Source organism: Esox lucius, chromosome 4 (genome assembly GCF_011004845.1).
Source record: "Esox lucius isolate fEsoLuc1 chromosome 4, fEsoLuc1.pri, whole genome shotgun sequence".
Lineage (NCBI taxonomy): Eukaryota > Metazoa > Chordata > Actinopteri > Esociformes > Esocidae > Esox > Esox lucius.
Window position 1 is genome coordinate 27,268,321 of NC_047572.1, and position 6,000 is coordinate 27,274,320.

Sequence of the window (6,000 nt, forward strand, 5' to 3'; positions counted from 1 at the left end):
GTAACCCCTTTATGCATCCTCTCTCATCTAAGAGTAATTAATAGGTAACATGACGCAAATATATATTTGATTAGCATAATTAATCGCTGTGTTATTGCATCACATTCCATTTTCATGAGTTTTAACTCCAGACAAATCTTTTCAAAGCAACTTTTATCTTGATAGAGTTATCTGAAGCTCACAGTGAGGAATAGATGAAGGTGTCTCCCCTGATATTGTGGGCCAAACTGTGGAGAGGTTATATTGCTGATGAATAGGGCTCAAGTGGTTTCCTTTAGGAAAATCACCTTCAATGCCAGAGAGTCTATAAACAAACTAGCTCATCATATCTGTGTGTTGTTTAATCGACTGCCCCAAATTAACCTGAAAACCACACAGTCATTAGGGTCTGCCATTTTGGAGACCTAAAACATTCGTGGTTCTGTCCTGCTCTGTTAATGGAGCAGGACAGATTGCATATGCTGAATGGAGCTCTGCTTGTGCAGCTTTTAATGCCGTCCTCCATTCTCAGCTGCAATGCAGCATATGCAATCTGATACCTGATTTGGATAGGGAATGACATGTCAAATAACTTAAACCGACTTGGACAAGAAATGTATTCCCTCTTGCTCGACCCCATACAGACCTAGCAACCAGCAGCTGTGTCCGTTTATTAGTGGAAACTGAAGAAGCGACCAGTTGACACAGTCTCTTTACTTTGGTTGTCCAGTGCAGAGGAGTACCTCCCCTGTTTTAATTTAGGTTCTCGTCAAGACAAGTTTCTGAGGCATCTAGTATTAAGAGGTTGTTTAACGCCAGCTTCTAAGTTTGATTACTCTAGCTCATAGAGATGACTCAACTTGTGCAATTGCAGATAAATGAGAAGACTCTGGGACAACATTTTAATCTTGCTGTGATGTTCGCAGGCTGACTTATAGCTCTTGATCTGGAAGCCAAAGTTGAAATAACATCTCAGGGTGATGAAAGGATGCAACACTTATTCTCTGTCGCCAGTTGTACTGTTACTTTGTTTTATCATACGTGAAATATAAGTACATTGTATTGTTTTTAATTGTTATAATATTTAGAATGTGCAAAAACCTTACTGCTGTTGGGTACATCGATAATTGTAGCTGGTGTTTCTGATGTTGATTGTAGTAGCCATTTCATCTTCTTAAAAAAAAGGTTTTCTGACAGTCATTTCTGACGGCCATTCTGAGAATTACCCCAGGGGTCATAGTTCAAATTTCTGTTGACCTGAACATTCCAAAAAGGGGAAGGGGAAGTTTGAATCTAAGTTTTCGGTTGACATTTGATTTAAGGGTAAAAGTGAGCAATAACTTGTTGTTTTCTAACATTGGTAGTCAAAGGACAGTACTCCTATGGGAAGAAAGTGGGATGAAAGAATGAGAGAACACCCAGAAACCTACCACTACAGCGCTGCTCTCACATATTTTCACACTCTAGTGCCATAGACCTTAAAAAAACTATTATGAGACTTTGGCCCAGGTGATTCTGACTGACCCGATTTGGTGGACTGGCTTGTCGAGGTAACAATCTACATAAAGGCATCCTGCAGTAGATTTTTATGCAGAGTTTTTCTTTTAGCTACAATTGTTTATTATTAAGCCCATATGTAAATTTACTGCTCATAAATGAACAACACATTTCCTATAATCTCGTATTAGCCTGTGTCCATGTCAATGAGACAACAAACAAAATACTATGTTTTTAATTCCATACCAAACACGCACTTTGCAGAACCTTCACATTCCTGCACGAGATTTACTGTAATTGGAATGGAAGTAATGCTTCACACTAACAACCGCAAAGCGCAACTGCCGTTTTCCGGCAATGTGCCCCTAGAATTTCTTGCATTAGTGCATAATATAGTCTGCCCACATTGGTATAACAAAGGGGACTATGCTGGGCTGAATTTAAATGATGTCAGCCAAAGCACTGAGGCAAGTCACAGACGAGAGGTTAATTCGATGATAGCACTGATAAGCTTTGACTAATGTGATTATTTTATGCAAACAAAAGTCCTCATCATGTCCAAGAGTGCTTATTAAGTATGCCACACGTCGCGTGTGCATTTCAATTACCCGTTAGATGATGCCTTCACAGATCAAGCACAGTATAGATACATGCAGTGTTATTAGTGTGTGTAGAGTGTGTCGTTCAACAGTAGGGAAGCTAGATTTTGGATACTGCCAGCGTGCCTAAGTAACATCGAGTCACATTTGGGGATGAAAGTGGAGTACCTCTGTTTGGACCCAACACGGTAAAACACTGGTACACCTCTGAACATTATCCCCAACGCCACACAGTGTGTTTACAGAGAGTGACATGGTCCAAGATCTCAGCCGAGAGGGTTGACTATCCTCCAGTGTGTACCCCAGTCTTAACCTCTTCCTGGTTGCTCATGGAAACGACACCCGGCTTCTCTGATGACTGAAGTTGGAGGGCAGTTCAAACACGGCCCGGTCACTGGGGCGGCAATATTAACAGGTTCAAAGCTTTGCAGCCAATCGATCAGCTCCTATGTGACTCCTTGATGGCTCCAAGGCCGATGGCTGCTAAAGATTTGGGTCAAATCGTACAACTGTTTACAGTTTGAATGAATTACAGTGAAACCTCCTCCGGGCGTCACCAGTGATGGAGATAACTCCAACATGGAGGAGAGTGGAACCCAAGAACGGCGATGAACAAGTCAGATTGAGAATACATTCTGGAGAAGCTCCCTAGCCTATTGGAAAATGTCTCCTGAACTCTCCTGAAACAGAAACACGATTCTCCTGAAACAAAAACACACATTCACACGCGCACACATACAGTACACAGAGACACACACACACACACCAATAAATAAGGGACATCCTGACCACCAGGGGACCGTGACATTACCTCTGCCATAAAGACGCATTTTGGTTGCAGGGACACACAACATGCAGGCACGTACGCAACAGAAGGTTCAGATATACACTTTCCCTATGTGTTGATATAGGGGAATGTGGGAACATTTTAGGAACGCTTGAGTGCAGCCTCAAAGGGAGACAGAAGTTGAAGTTGGCACAGAAGTTGGAACCCGCGGCCCGAAGCTTCAGAAGGGTAATTTTCCTCTTGGACTGTCGGCATGGCATGGAGGGAGCAGAGTACTCTGGGTCTCCTGCCAGCTCCGCTGCCCAGGGCCAAGAGCTGCCTGCTGGCCCACTCCGTCACGGTCCTAGAGCTTCAGAGCCTGGAACACTGAGAGCAGAGGCCGCAGTCATGCAACTCACAGCGCGGTGCCCGACCAATGGCGAGGAGCGGAGACGGGGCGGAGGGGGGGGGGGGGGGGGGGGGCATGGCGATTGGCGCAAGGGTGGCACCTGTTCACCTCAGCCACACATCAACCCCCCCCCACTGTCCACCCTCCCTCACAACAAAGTTTCCTCAAAGTGCTTTACAAGGTGAGAAGTGCCGGGGCCACAACAATTGAAAACGGAGCTGGAGGATCAGCTGTAGCCATCAATCATACTTCAATCAATCACTGTCACCCGTCCAGCTCGCCACCAACCGCGTGCTGCCCTTCAGCCCCAGGCACGCAGCCTTCTGGAATGCTGCTTAATGAGGGATGGCGCGGGCATCCAAGCATCTGATTCATCCCCGTATTTGGGAGGGAAGGGAAGCCTCTCTGCATGTATGTGTGTCGGAGTGTGTGTGTGTGTGTGTGTGTGTGTGTGCGTGCGAGATAGATACTCTGACAGCGCTGCTGTAATGAGCCACTGAATAGAATCACTGCGTAACAGAGACTTTGCCATGAAGGAAGACGTGCATGCTTGTAAATCGCTGTTGTGAAATAGCATTCAAACAGGCCTGGCTTAACCAACATAGGAGGTTCAGTTGGTTTCACATTAGAACAAGATAAACAAACACCAACACGATATACTTGAAATTGACCTTCATTCCTCCTGTTCATTGACTTGGTTGAACTCTGACAGGAAAACTAGAACGTCAGAGATTCAAGAGAATTTCCCAAAAGCTATAGAAAGAGGAATACTTTAGCACATTTTGAAGGGAAAGAAACATCAGGGCATCCTTCCCTACCTTGCTTAAGACCAAATGCATTTCCCAGGCATAGAGACTGGAATGTACTTGGTTTGGTTTGTGATTGGAGCAGCGCTAAAATATACCTGAGTATAAAGACAGCAAGGACATACATGTCACTGATATCCTTACATGTAGTTACTGTACAGAACAGTGAGATAGCCATACTAAAAGGTACGTTCAGTTAAGTGACGTTGCCCGAACTAAATTGCACAGTGGGTCAGTTTCCATAACAACTAAGAGGGTGCCCAGTGCTAAATATCTCTGCTGTTTTTGAGCCATGGTTACTATGATGTAACTGTACAAATCACAAGATGCTGTGTGTTATGTGTGAGGGCCAAGTCTTCTACCTTGCTCATCGTCATGTCTGCTGAGCTGTTCTCAGCGTTCTTTCTGTCTTTTAGTCTGTAAGTGTAATTGCTGTCTTCCTGAATGTTTTACACCAGCAATTTTGTCCAAATGCGGCCATGATGGAGTGGAGACCCGTCCACCGCATTGGTGTGCTAAAGACACAATTAACGCCTGCTTCGCAAAAAATAATCCCACCTCTCTGTGTATTTCCGTGGTTTCAAGAATGATCAGGCGAGTGAGAGTGTCTCCATTTCAAGTTGAGCCTGAGAGATATATCTGAGCGTAACACTTGGGATGAATATGCTTCCTCTAAAACACAGGCAGAGCACATCATCTCGTGCCATGTAACGATGGAGATCTCACCCTTAATCTGAGCGACAATCGCTGACTGTTAAAGGGGGCACAGTATGGAATCATGGTTAAGCCTCTTCCCCGAAGATCGTACAATGCCCAGATGGAGAATCCATCAGAAAAATCAAACCAATGTATTATTTAGTGTGTCTCCACACGGATGCCTGGCTGCCTGGTGATTGGGGTGGAGGAAACGCGAGTAAATCATGTGGGACTTTGAGATATTGCTATCGAGATCAGTGAACTGGAAAGGACAGGATTTAATATCGCATTTGCTCTTAAGTCCCTGCTAATTCAATAACATTATGCTGAAGATTGATCAGGCGTCGTCCCATTTAGCATAAACACATTTGCATGGGAAATTTCCGAGCTGTGGCTGGGGCACCAGGCAGTCCTCTGTGAACATAGTTCAGGAGACTCGGAATGCTGTGTCAGTGCCACAGTTGTGTGCTCCAGGATTAGTTTCCGGTGATATTTTCAACACAGACCTGTGCTTGATTGGGTTAGCTTGGCACAGTGGAATTAATGGAACGGTACTAGAACTGCAAGTCCACTGTTCACATTGACAAGCGCAGCGTTCCACTGGCAACGATCTGACCTCCCGGTGAACCAACGCTCATTGACACTGTTGGTGTGATCGAAGCGTAGGACCGCAGTTCTGTCTGCACATGGGTAGCTCCAGCGTTTGAGTGCTCTCACCCCACTAGTGGCAGGGTGCTAATGATGTCTTTTGGGTGTTTCCTGGGCTTGTCATGTCAGCCTTTTCCGCTCCGTCCTGACCCAGTACCAACATCAACATTGTCAACAACAACAACATTATGAAGACATACGTATAGGTCTCTTCAATTGTATTCTCCCCCGTTGGCAGGACATGAAGGCATAGACACATTTTTTTCTTTGAGTAGATGTTTCCTGAGTAAATTACAGGAGTAGTTTAGGTGCCTTGCTTAAGGGCAAATCCCCTTTAAAAAAAAAAAAAAATTTAAGCCAGCAATATTTGGGTCAGTGGGCCCTGAACAACTGAGCCGTCTGCCTCCTTGCCTTCTCTTCCACTTGTCAAGGTATATTCTAACTGAGAGGCACAGTTGAAAGGAGGAACATCTTCACTTCTGGAATCCATTAAGAAGCGTATTAAATGCCTTCCTAGCTATTTGATTTGTAGTTTGAGTCTTCACCCGTGAATGTTGGCCTGAGATCTTTGTGAATTTGAAACCCCAGAAGTGAGTGATT